The sequence below is a fragment of the Lissotriton helveticus genome, chromosome 4_2, assembly GCF_964261635.1.
Source record: "Lissotriton helveticus chromosome 4_2, aLisHel1.1, whole genome shotgun sequence".
NCBI classification, from domain to species: domain Eukaryota; kingdom Metazoa; phylum Chordata; class Amphibia; order Caudata; family Salamandridae; genus Lissotriton; species Lissotriton helveticus.
This window is the reverse complement of record NC_136064.1, coordinates 149,184,227-149,198,045: the sequence shown is the minus strand read 5'-3', so window position 1 is coordinate 149,198,045 and position 13,819 is coordinate 149,184,227. Positions and strand designations below refer to the sequence as shown.

The following is a 13,819-nucleotide window of genomic DNA, read 5'->3' as shown; positions in this document are numbered from 1 at the left end:
TTGTCTAGACGGTCTGGGAAGGAACAATTACAGTTGTAGATCGAGAACAGGAAAGAACAGTGCTAAGTCATTGCCATATATGTTTGGAGGGTGATAAAGCATAGCGGGGGCTCAGTGGGCTAGTGAGTTCAATAACAAAGTCAGTGGCCAACAGACAGACTGGTATTCATGTGGTGAACCATTTTAGAATTGTCTTCATTTGAGATGAGTCTGCATTCACTCGCTCAAGAAATCCCAAAGGTACAAAGCAGGCAGTAGGTAAGATAACAGCAGTCAGGAGTTGGGACAGTTGGGATATTTAGTAAATCAGGGAGTCCGGATCGGGAGTGGCAGCGAGCACAGTGCCCTGAGTAAGAACAGGTTATCACTTGGTGGCCATTATAGTTGTGACATCTTTTTTCAAGAGTAATTCAAAAACAAAAATATACGCCTGCGAGGTCCCCCAGGGTGGGTGCTAGGATGCAGGCATGAAGTCAATAGACCAGAATCAGGCCAATCAGGAGATCAAGTTCATCATGGAATAAAGAACAGGAGTGACGGCGGGCATAGTGGCCTTAAAAAGTAATGGTTTTGTGTGGCCTGAGAATGTGAAGGGTTTCCTGAGGCAGACCTTTGAATTCTCAATAAATACCTAAGGAAGTATATCAGGATGTAGGCATTTACCCTGTTTGCAGTGGGGCGTGGAGGTCCAGCGGGCCGGGGGAGATCGAAAACTGGGGAAGTAGGTATAACGGTAGTCAAATAGGTCAGGAGATCTTGATTGGTAGACGGCAGCAGGCTCCGTGGAGGCAGAGTTGATAGGTTGTGCGACAACTTCCCACTCAATGGTGGCTGTCTTGTGGAGGGGTGTAGAGGGGCTCAGGAGAAAGCAGAGCCCTCCGGCACAGTTGAAAGTTGACCTCAGTAGGACGGGTCGTTGTCAGCAAGGCACAGTGGCGGTCATGGGTTCAGTGATGTGCTGAGGGCTGCAATGAGGCAAGATAGGTTGGGTAAAAAACAGGTGGCAGGCTCAATTGAAAGTGCTCTCATCGGGAAGGGTCATCGGCCGGGCCCAAGCAGAGGTCAGAGATAGCATACTGTCAGAGCCAGGAATGCATCAGAAAATTAGTTAGATTGAAATAACAGGTGATGGTCCAGAGAGTTCTACAGTCATCACTTGAGGACAGAAAAAGTGATCCTCAAAATGGTAGTGCGGACCGCCCTCGGGTGAGAGAAGTACCATTAGGCAGGTTTGAATGTATTCAGTTGGAAATTGTTGCATGTTGTCAGTAAGAGGGAATAATATGGATTTGACCCAGTTGATTTGTATGGTTGAGTAGCCATCAAAGCTAATCACCTCCCACATCAAAGGAGCCAGAGTGTAGAGTACTGCAGGCCTATAGGCTGATTTCATCCGCATACATGGATACCACCAGTCCCTTGAAGGTGAATCCAATGCCCCTGTTTGCGTGGTGTTGGCAAAAACCTGCCACCAATGGCTCCATTGTGATAGCAGAAAAGAGCGGTGACCGCGGTCACCCCTGTTGCGTGCCCCGTGTAGCTGGAAGGGGTTCAGACATCTGCCTATTTAAGCAAACCATGCTGCGCAGAGGATGTACAGAAGTTTGACATGTTTAACAAAGCCAGGGCTGAGACCCAGCTGGGATAGAAGGGGAAAGGGGTATTCCCATTCCAGCAAATCAAACGCCTTCGTTGCATCAAGTAGGGCAGCCACTGCAGAGACCTACAGCTCAAGGCGGTGAGTACCTGCATATACTGTGCATAGATTGTGAGATGCTGAGTGGCCAGGGATAGATCCAGTCATACTATCAGAGGCTGGATTAGCTTGAGTCTAATTGCAAGGATCAGGGCTTAGATTTTACTGTCCACAATTATTAATGAGAGGGGGTGATAAGAATCACAGAGATTGGCAGGTTTTCCTGGTTTAAGGAGTGTAATGATAACTGCTCTCAGTGAAGGTGGTAGTGCTCCTGTGTCCAGGGTGTCCTGGAACATGGCTTGAAGGTCTGGAGCAAGTAATGAGGCATTCACCTTATAAAAGTAAGTGGTGAGCCCGTCAAGGCCAGAGGCCGTATCACCAGATAGGCTTCTAATAGCTTGCTCAATTTCTTCAATGGTAATAAACGTGTCTACATAGGCACGGTGAGCATGATCAAGCATGGAATGGGTAGGAGAGTTGTGGCAAACTGCCAGAGCGTTTGACTCCAGGACCCCGGTTTGTTCACTGGAGGCAGCTCAGCTCAGCATCATGTGACTCTGGGCAATAGCTCACTTAATCTCCCTGACGGCCTCCAGCCCCTTGAAACCCTTGAGGGGTGATATGTTCGTGCTTTACAAATACAAGTTATTATTATTAATATTATCACGCCAGAGCAGCTTCACAGTGTCAAAATAATCGAACATTGCGGCAGTACCTGGAGTTGTGGGTCCCAGAATATAATTGGGCATGAAAGTATGTTATGACTTCTAACAGTTCAGTTGTGGAGGACACAGGTTTGGCTTCAGAGTCCAGGAGTTCAGTGATTTCAGCAGAGGTTTGAGGGGTATGTAAGATATTTCCAAGTGTCTTGCTCTGGCGGTCACCTGCCCCAAACCTTTTAGTTTGAGAATGGTGGTGTAAATCGTGACTTTCACGAAGGGCTTCCTCCTGGAATTCCAAGAGTTTGTCTCAGAGGCTGGCTAGGGTGTCACTGCCATTAGAGTTGAAGTACTGTTGTTCCAGAGATAGAACATCTCTTTTAAGTCTAGCTACAGCACCCTTGATGGCCTACTTGGACTGCAATACAGGTGCCTCCTAATACCACCTTGAATGCCTCCCAATGTGTAAATGGTGATTGGAAAGAGCTTAAGTTATGTGTGAAATATTCCAATATGTCATCATGGATCTCCTCCCAAAATGCTGCGTCTAGTCTTGTTCCCTCTGGCAAGCAACAAGTAAAGACACAAGGAGGCACCTGCAGGGATGTAACATTAGCATGATCTGGCATTGTCAGAAAGGGTACATGGTAGGTGAGATACAAGGGGATCCAAGTTTGAACATCCCTGGAACCAGCGAGAAGTCAAGTCGGGAGCAAGCCTAATAAAAAGCCGGAATGCAAGTGCCCTCTCAAGTCAGAGAGTGTGCTTTTCCCCAGTTGTCTAGCAGACAATTGTCATGGACTAGGTTGTTCAGGGGTATAGGGGTACATGGATGTAGGCTTTTGAGGCCCCGGAGAGATAATTGGCTATCCATGATGGCGTTGAAGTCATCACCCTATATGAGAGCCCCAGGCCACAGCTGGAGATTGTTGCCCAAATCTCAGAAAGGAAGTCCGGTCGTAGCAGTTGGGTCCATACACTGTGGCCACCATCTCCGGCCACCCATGCAAGGTACCGGCTAGTATAATATATCACCCTTCAGAGTCTATGAGAGAGTGAGATAACTGTCATGTAAGTTCTTTGTCTAAAAGAATAGCAACACCCCTAGTGTAGGTTGAATATTCAGGAGAATAAATCAGTGTGCATACAGGCCATGGGCCGGTGTGCCTCAAAATTTGTATCTTGTAAAAATCTAACATCTATTTTGTGTCTGTGTAAATAGGCATGAACAAGGCATGACTTTTTAAGATCATTGAGTCTGAGAATGTTCCATGTAAGCCAAGGGATATTGAATATATTATCTCCAGGAGAGTGTCATGGTAAGAGGCTGTTGGTGGCTAGTGTCACTGTTCCAGCAGTTGACAATTGTGGATTGAGAAATTGTGGCAGCATGGTGTTGAAAAGGAAGGGAATACAGTCAGAAAACTGAACAACAGCTCAACAATACAATCCCCAGCCACACCAACTCCCCAATCAGGCTGCGTTGCATTAGCCTCCCACCCACTAGTTTGGACTTATCCCACGGGGATAGGGAAACACCGAGTGAACACCCCTGCATAGTTGGCTGGGTGGTCAGACTGAGGATCAAGAGTGCAAGCTGTGCCATGGAGTCATATTTATAGGAGCCTAAAGAGATGAAGGCCACACCCAGAACCACCCAGGGAGGCAGACAACCAAAGATATTCTTCAAAGTAGTCAATCAGTCTTTATCACTGAGCTGGGCATCCGCTAATGAGTGAGATGAGGCCGCAGGGGACTGCAGTGTCTTGGTTATATTGCTGGCAAATTTTAGACCAGATATAACATCAGTAAAAAGGGGCATTTTGCAGTCAAATGAAACCTGCAAATTGGCAGGGTAAAAGAGCTAGTCAGTTATATCCGCTTGTTGAAAGAGTTTTTTGGCAGGTAGGAAGTCACTGTGGGCCCCTTGCATTGTTACGGTGAATTCTGGGTAAAATGAGATGTTATTACCCTGGTACTGAATTGATCATCGTTCACGTGCCAGTCACATGACTGCATCACGGTCTCAGTACCTCAATAAGCGTGCCACTGTGAGGTAAACCGGTACACCGGCAGGCAGCCTCAGGTCAAGAGAGAGCAGGGAAGGCTCCACAGTGAAGACCACTGACAGGCTTTCTCCAAAAACTTCACACAGGAAGTTCTCAACATAATCTGCCATCTAGGTGATAGCTGTAGTTTCTTGAAACCCACTGGTATGGAGTTTTTTTGTCCAGACTGTACTTCCAGTTCTTCGTACTTAGCTTTTACCCTTATCCAGTTGCAGCAAATGATCTTTAGAGTCTTTAGAGTCAGCCTGGAGTCATCTAGATCCAGTTTCCCAGCTGGTCAAGTCAGATTTTGTGTGTGTCGACACCTTGATTGAGTGTCTGAGTAAGGTCAAGTTTGGAACCAATGATTTTCAGCCTTGTTTTTCCATCCATAAATAATGCACAACGGTCTTTATCCTGCGAATCACTTTCCCCCAGGCTATCTGTAGCGGGCTTAGGATCTTGACTCCAGTCAGCATGGCGAGTGAGACACCTGTTCTCAAAGGAGAGCTTGGAATCTTTGGTTTTGTGTTTGTCCATGATGAGCAATGGGAGGTGTGATCGGCGTGGACAAACGTAAGCAAGGAGCACCCGAACAAAGGAGTGCAAGTCGGCAATCCCTTCCAGGTTGGAATGAAATTGCGAGCTGATGTATTCAGCCTGGAGAGCACAGGTTTGCAGAGACCACCCTAACCATGGGCTACTACCACCACAGTGGGCACAAGCAGACTCAGGAGTGGTGCCAGGGCCAAGCCTCTTCAGTTAGTGTAGCCAGCAACAGGGCACCTGAAAGGGGTATTACAAGTGTGGTGGGTGAGTCCAGATTTAATTGGCTGCCCAATATGAGGTAGCACAAGGACTCACCAGTATAGTCTAGCAGGATGGAAGCTGTGTAGTGAAGGGTGACACAGCGATATGTGGACTGGAGCCCTCAGGCAAGAATGGCTTCTGGGAGAGATGTATACCACACGACACCTGTGGCAATGTACAGATGCCCAATTGTTCATGGAGGCATGGACAGCCAGAGGAGCAGGGCTTTATGTTACATGCCGACCTAAATCTGTCCCCAGTCTACAACCCACAAGCCAATTCCAAGCTCCACAGCAGGGCTTGCCAGGTCAGATGCACCAGCGCACCACTCACCCCACAGACAAACCTGCAATGACATCGGAGACAGGTAAAGCTGATGGTGAGGAGGGCAAGTGGGAAACAGCACCAGACGAGCAGCAACCCCACAGGGGACAGGAGGCTGGCAACCCCCAAGCCCTGCACACCAACTGGTCTAAGCAGCTGGACATGGGCATTTCTATGGTGCCACATACCTTGCGGTGGCAGTGCCCAAGCCTCCTCCTCCAGGGATGTCAGGTTGATGGTCTGCCCAAAGCGGTAGGATCCTGCTCATAGCCCAGGGTACACAGCCAGCCACGACCATTGAGTGGCAAGGACACAAGGAGAGGCAAACAGGTGCAGCCCAAGTAGTAAGTTCCAGCAAACTGCAACATCCCAACCAGGCCACACCAGGCCCCGGGAGGACCAATTTCACATGCCTCAATATGAGCCTTGAGAGTAACCACCCAGGTATTGCCTGCAGCAGGTAGGTCACGAGTGTAGTACAAAGCAGTGCATGTGGTTTTACAGTGTCAGGCACCCCTGGAATAGCAAATGGATAAACAGATTTGGAGTCCGACCGGCAGAGCCCTCTTGCCTCCTTGCTGGTCAGAAAAGATGTGCCCCGACTCACCCAAAGTGTTAATCTGTGATTGGAGATGATATCACAACTAAAGATTATGAACTATAATTAATCAAAGGAATTAAATCCAGGATTTTGAAAAAGTCGACTACCACCAAACAGAACATGCCTACTTAAACCGCCGTGCATTCACTAGGTCATTCCTTCATTATAGCCAATTGTTGTCCAAACTTTCCCATCTTCAACAAGACCCCGACACTTTTTACATTGATCAGACAATCAAATTATTTAAATTGTTATTGTAAACAGGAGGGTTGTTATTGTTGTTGTTTATTAGCTTATAATTAGGCCTAAACTCAACCTTAAAGCCAGTCTATACACTATTTCAATTGCCATAAAAATCTTATCCACAGCCTCATTCTTTCCTTTCAGATTCAGTTGACTGTTGGCCGTGTCCTGAAGACCACTGGACTAATGAAAGACAGACGCAATGTTTCTCCACAACTCTGCAGTTCCTCTCCTTTGGAGAACCTTTGGGGACAGCTGTTACATTTTGACCAGCCTTCTTCTTCTAATCACCCTGTTTGTTCTCTGTGCCTTCAGAAGGTACCAGGACACACCAATCGTCAAAGCAAATAACCGCGTCCTCAGCTATGTGCTTCTTGTTGCCATTATGCTCTGTTTCCTTTCCTCCTTTGCCTTCATTGGCTATCCATCGATGGTGACCTGTATGCTCCGACAAAACTCTTTTGGTATTAGCTTTGCCATCAGTATCTCCACCGTCCTGGCAAAGACCATCACTGTGATTATAGCGTTCAATGCTCGCGATCCCACCAGCCTGTCTTCAAGGTGGCTTGGGACCAGAGTCCCCAGTGCAGTGGTCCTTGTGTGCTCATTTGCTCCAGTTCTGATTTGCACAGTCTGGTTGCTCCGTGATCCTCCATTCCCCGTTAAGATCCATATACAGGACACCACCATCCTCCGGTGTGACGAGGGCTCTGTTCTCTTCTTCTATCTGATGTTGGGATATCTGGGCTTGTTGGCTAGTCAGCTTTGTGGTTGCGTTTTATGCCCGTAATTTGCCACAGAGGTTTAACGAAGCCAAGTCATGTCATGTCATGTCAAAGGTTCTTATATAGCGCCTTATCACCACAAGGTCTCAAGGCGCTTGCTTTGGGGACCCGTCCTGGCTTTTCCCTGTGAGATTACCCCTACTGGGAATCCCCAAGGTGAAAGCCAGGCATCCCGCCGCAGGGGGGCCGTAGTGGAGATTAAGCAAGCTATTGCCCAGAGTTGCAGAGTGTGAACCCGTGATTAGAGTAGGCACCGAAGCGAGAATTATCGAGACCGTTGATATTTGGGCTCAAGACCCTGCCGCTTCGGGAATTGAACCCTGGTCCCGAGTCTGACCTCTGCTTCAGGGTCTGCCTCCTCTAACCAGTGAGCCACCCTTCTCCAAGTTCCACACCTTCAGTATGCTTGTGTTTCTGGCCGTCTGGATCTCTTTCATACCCGCATATCTCAGCACACAGGGGAAGTATATGGTGGCCGTGGAGATCTTTGCTATCTTGTCTTCAGCTCCTGGGTTACTGGGCTGTATCTTTATTCCCAAGTGTTATATCATTCTCTGGAGGCCAGACCTGAATACCAAGCAATACTTAATGCAAAAGACCAGCTCTAGCAATAACCAATAAAGTGCACATGTGATTGATTCATTTCAGCACAGGTTGATTTTGTTTTTTCATAGCACAGAACCGCTATTCAAGACCTCTTCATCGGAGCTTCAATTCTTTTACAATGACCAGCAGAATGTAGTGTGTTATCTAGGAAACCTGAATCGATATTCCTATTTTATGCCCTTGTCCGGCTATAATCAATAATATCCATACAACGGCATAATAATCATATCCATAATTCAGTCGTAGCACATGCTGTCACATTAAGCAAGGCTACTTCTCCAGTCCCCTAGTAAGCACACCGAGTTCTCTAAACAAAACCAAGCCTCCAGCAACCTGGGAAATCCCCCTTGCTATTGTTTTGATTTCGTCCTAGAACTCCTGTAAAGCACTGTAAGAACGGCCAGTTCTTAGTGACATCTTTATTGACGTCTTATGTCCAACCTTACGTCAAACCCAGGCACCTTTCAGGTATAAATATACCAACGTTGCCTTAAGCAAACACACGGTGGTGAATCTGGAGCAGAGCAGCTATCTACTTCCGAAAGCCCAGCTGATGCGAGAGCCCACGGACGCTGCCCCTCCTCCTTGACGCGCTGAGAAAGACGCTGTCTTTTCTCCTGCCGAGAAATCCAGCTCCGGCGCTTCCAGCCTACCCTTGCGGGTTGCTGGGATATCGAGTCCTGAGAGAGAGATACCAGACCTCCTGCTTTCTATTACGCAGGTACGGAACTGACTAAACCCTTACAGAGAATTCTTGAGTCCGATTCTTGGCAAAACAAACTTAACTTAAACTGCTACTTACTTACTCCCTCCCACGTATTAGGCTTAGGTCAGGTACACCGGGGTAGGCGTATTTAGAAGCACCAGTTGAGTACGATTAGTCAATGTATATATGCATGTATATATTTTATCTATTTTAAAGTATCATATGGCTAAGAAACCATATCAATGCTTTTACAGTATTATTTTATAATCCTCCTTTTACTGTACGCACTTTACTTTACCATGAGCATTACAATCGTGGCAATTAATTTCTCTTGTATGAGGAAGAAGACTGCTCAATAAATAACAACCTTTTATTGAAAAACGCCTGTCTCTCTTTTCTCTGCATTCTGGTGAAACTAAGTACGCACATTTGGCTGAGTGAAATAGCTGTCTTTTGTTTTCACACGATTCTAGAGATACACTCTTATTCAGGGAGAGCAAAGCTGTCATGTTGTACGGTTGTCAGAAGCTAATCCCTTCTTGTCTATCCAGGGAGGTTAAACTCCTCCTCGTTTATTCGAGAAAGTTTCTAGTGACCTCTGAGCTAGCTGGCAAACCTTAAGTCTAATATAGTCAGTAGAGACTTAGATAACCTCAGTCCTACGTCTACACTGCTGAATATATTATTCCAATGCGCAGAGCCTATTGGGAATATAGGAACTACACTACATGGCGCCCAACGTTTGGTAAGGCGATAAATCTAACGCAAGATGTTAGAGTAACTCAGTCGTGCTTTTTCACACAGACCCTTTTCCCCGTAAATACTCCAAAAGACGTCGGGAGTGGGTAAAAGGTTAAAAATCCACCGGAAATTAGTAGGAAGAGATATCTTTGTTTCCTTGAAACTTGATCTGCAACAAAAACCTTTCTGTCAGTAAAAATGTCAGAAACTGAAGAAGAGAGGGAGACAGCTAGAATAGCAGCTCGTCTCCTAGAGGATGACAATAGTCGCCTGCAGTCCGACCCGGATGCAATACTCATTCCGGTCAACATAAGAAAAACTATAACTCTTAAACTTATAGAAAATGGACTAACATCGAGAGGTGGTATAGTCATATTCGTAATTGAGGCACATGAATATCGGCAGACAAAGGTATTCTATTCATGGATAAACTTTCCAGCAGCAAACGCTGTCACACACGAATTCCACTATTACAAAATAGAGGAACCTCCGGAAGAGTACACTCCTTTCGAAGAGGTGGAAATCCCATTAAAATACCAAGAGCACCTGCTCTGGTTTGAAAGGCGCCCTAAAACATAATAATCACATCACCAGGCTCGGTACACTAGGTAGACCAGGAGCAACGTGGCCGGTTCTAGTCAGCTACACACCACATCCAGACATTTATAAAATGTCAAGCGAAGAACTCTTAGTTAAAATAAAAGAATTAACAAAGGCCTATAGAGAGTTAGTTCAAATGGCAACGGAGGATATAACTTACCTCCATAAACTGAAAGAAACAGATATAGCAGAACAGCCATTTGAACTTGCCAGAATCATAGAAAAATCCTATGAAGAACTAGGAAGAGATAGTTTGGGTGGGAAACCAATAAAACCCAAACTAACTGAAAATCCTGAAAAGATATTTATTAAAAATAATATAAACACTCGAAAAAAGAGCTGGGATGGAAATAAACAATCCACTCCCAAAGAAAAAAGATTCCAGTCCAGAGGAAAGTCTCCTCGGTGGAGAGAAAGATCTCCGGACCAAGGACACAAGTCTCCCCAGAGGGAGCCCTCTGAGAAAAGATACAACCTTAGAAATAGGGATAATCTAAAGAAACCTGATAGATATCAAGATATTGATACACGTCCCTCTCGATCTTTTCAGACTTCCTCGCAGAAATCGGAAAGAAGAGGACGGTCAGAACAAAGGGAAGAGCACGTCAAGTCCAAAGACAAAGAACCTGCTCATCAAAGTAAAAAATTACAATTTCCAAGAAAAAAGGTAGCCAGCATTAAAATCATAAAACATGCCGAGGATACTGAGGACACAGGTGAAAAATGGAGAGTGGACCCAGACAGTGCTAGACAGCGCAGCAGAAGTGACAATAGCTCGCAAGATCCTGATGAATCATCTGGAGACAGTGGACACGAATGAATACATTCAAGTGGAAACTGCAGACAGCAGAGTTAGCAAACCTCATAAAATATACGAGATAACATTACGTATAGAGGAAGATAAGACTAGGAAAATAAGGGGTCTATTTTGGGATAACCTTTCCAAAGGCTATGACATCCTTTTAGCTGAAAAAGACTGGCCACCAGAGTTTGTCAGGGAGTGCCCTCATGGCGAAGAAATGATTATGGCTGCCTTCTCAAATCACATTCCAATTCATAAAAAATAAACACTTGCAAGAAAGTGGGCAGTAGCCCAAGCTCCTGCATTGTATAAAAATCATGTAGGATGGGATGAGGACTCTCCTCCTCACAAAATCCAATTAAAATGTCAACCAACTGCACAAAGGCAGTACCAAATTAAGCAAGAAGCTAAAAAACAGGTCAGGGAGATTTTAGATCAACTTGAATACCAGGGGGTGATTGAAACATGCACCTCACAAATGAACAATCCTTTGTTTCCTGTCTCCAAGCCAGACGATTCATATCGTCTAGTTTTGGACTACAGACACCTTAATTCATGTTGCAAGACATTTGCAGTACAAAACTCACACAGTGCAGCACTAATGAATAACATCGTGCGCAAAAAATACAAAACAACATTAGACATCTCTAATGGATTCTTTTGTCAAAATATTGCACCGGAAAGCAGGTATTTGACAGCTTTCTCAATAATGGGCTCGCAGAAATTTCTGTCGACTCCCACAGGGGTTCAAGAATAGCCCAGGATTATTCTCAGCAAGAGTAACAGAGTTACTACAAATATATGATGATGAGGCATTATCTTATGTCGATGACATCTATCTGACAGATGATGACTTGGATACTCACTTGAAAAGAGTGAACACCATAATACTTGGGTTTGCTGCAGAGGGTTACAAATTCAACTTTAAAAAGTCACGAATTGCCCATCTGACTGTCCTGTTTTTAGGATATGAATTATCAAGTGAAGGCAAAAGCCTAGCAGACAATTTCTTAGAGAAGTGTGCTGTACTCCAAGCACCAAAAACGCTGAGAAACTTACAATCAATACTAGGTTTCCTGAATTTCGGAAGAACATACATTCTAAATTATGCAGAGAGGGTTAAACCTCTCTATGAATTAATAAAACCTGATTTTAAACCAATCAATTGGGCTCAAAAACACACAGACATTTTGAGATCATTGCTAACAGACATGTTAGCAAAAACAAAATTGCAAACTCGCGATAATACACGCAACCTTGTAATCCGAGTCATCCCAGGAAGATGCGGATTCACTTACCTGACCTCTAATGAGGGAGAAAAGGTACCAATAGCATACAAATCACACTTGTACTCACAAGCTGAAAAAACATTCAGTCTTGCGAAAAATGTTGTAAACGCGGTTCAAACAGCTGTAGCAAAAGAAAGAGCCCAGGCCCAAGTCAGACAGATTACTGTTTTAACAGCAGAATCAACCTTCGAGGCACTAACAAGCCCATGTAATTTAACTACCGTGGCATTAGATCCAAAATGGATACAATGGGAAAATTCTCTTGCTACAGAAAAAGTGAAATACTATTTTGACCCGGAAATGAAAAAATTTAAATATCTAACATATGAAAAAGAATATCCTCTGCCTGACGACATTCTGCCCATACAACTTTACGCCTGCGTAATATACACAAACAGTTATGCAGAACCCTCAGTTTGGGGAAAACAAGCTTATAACACTACATGCGAGGTTGTCAAATGCCGGTGGCGCGGACGTAAATTGATGCCACTGGTCACAATGTCACAATCTGTAAAAGACAATTCAAGTCAACAAACTGAATTAATAGCTTTAAATATGGCGCTCGACATTGCCATTCGCGAATTCCCGACACTAATAGTGTGCGATTCGCATTCCTGCGTCAAATCATACAATGAAGACTTGCAGAAATGGGTTGAAAACGGTTACAAAGATGACACAGGTGCCACAATTAAGCAAACATCGCTTTGGGAACAAGTAGTTCTTGTAAAGAAAGAACTACAAAAGACTCACGTGATACATACACTGAGTCATCAGCCTGATGGCGTTCACGCTGCAGGGAATTCATTGGCTGAGACAGCCACAGCGGAAGCAACTAATCCGGCTTCCGTAGCCACAAAAAAGCGTTCAGAAAAATACATAGACGGGGAAACAATGCTGGCGGTAAAAACGTCTTTAAAAAGCGACTGTGCAGCGTTACCCAAGAACTATCCACTCAAGTATACATACATAATCGATGCAAACCCCGTTCCTTTTGCTCGAATCCCTGGAGTGGGGGATAGAGTGATTCCAAACACGAACACGAGAGTCTTGCTAAAAGCAGACGCACACATAGGTGAAGGTCTAGGGCACCGAAGGATCAAGGAATCTCTGACAGAATTACAATCAGAATACTGGTGGCCAGGAATGAGCGTGGATAATCACAAATTTGCAAAAAATTTCGAAAACTGCAACAGAGATCGCAGTGGCGAACCGGCCGAAGTAGTGCCAGAACACCTAGTAGAAAGCATAAGGCGATCTATACGCATGATTAAACAGGAAACATGCGTCCCTATGTATATTATTTAAGACTAGATTCTCTTAAAATGTGGGCCCCAGCGCTCGGCTGACGGCAGAACTTTTATAAAAGATTTGCGAGTCTATATCAGCACATACGCAATTTTCATGCTACATTCTGATCATGGTCCTGCTTTTAGCTCTCGAGCTTATAAGGAGGCCATTACCAGCATGGGTATTGCATTGCGGTATTCTTGTCCCTTCCATCCTGAGGAAAACAGGATTATGGAAAGAAAAAACCGAGACATAAAGCAATCTATACCGGCGAGGGTATTAGGTATGGGTACTGGGTGGGTCCAACATTTAACAAGTGTCCAACGTAGTCTTAACAATCTGCCAAGAAATTCTCTAAAAAGTTTCAGTCCGTATGAACTATTGTTCGGGACTAGAATGCATATTCAGGACTTAGATAGTCAGACTTCAGTGGTAGAAGAAAAAGGCTTTGATATCAAAGATCGTTTGGCTATTTTACAGGACTTAAAAGAGACAAGAAAAGACCTGAGCAACGTAAAGCTAAAACAGCAGCCAACAGCCACTGAAGAGAAACCACCTGTCCCAGCAAGGCCTGTCTGGATTCCAAAGATTGGGGATCTGGTCAGAGAGAAGATCGCGG

General features: G+C 45.0%; 1 pseudogene; it reads left to right on the top strand.

Annotated features, from left to right (window-relative positions):
* The window catches only part of LOC144751999 (vomeronasal type-2 receptor 26-like), a 56,382-nt pseudogene extending 48,592 nt beyond the window's left edge, over positions 1 to 7,790 (top strand).
* The last annotated feature ends 6,029 nt before the right edge of the window (positions 7,791 to 13,819 follow it).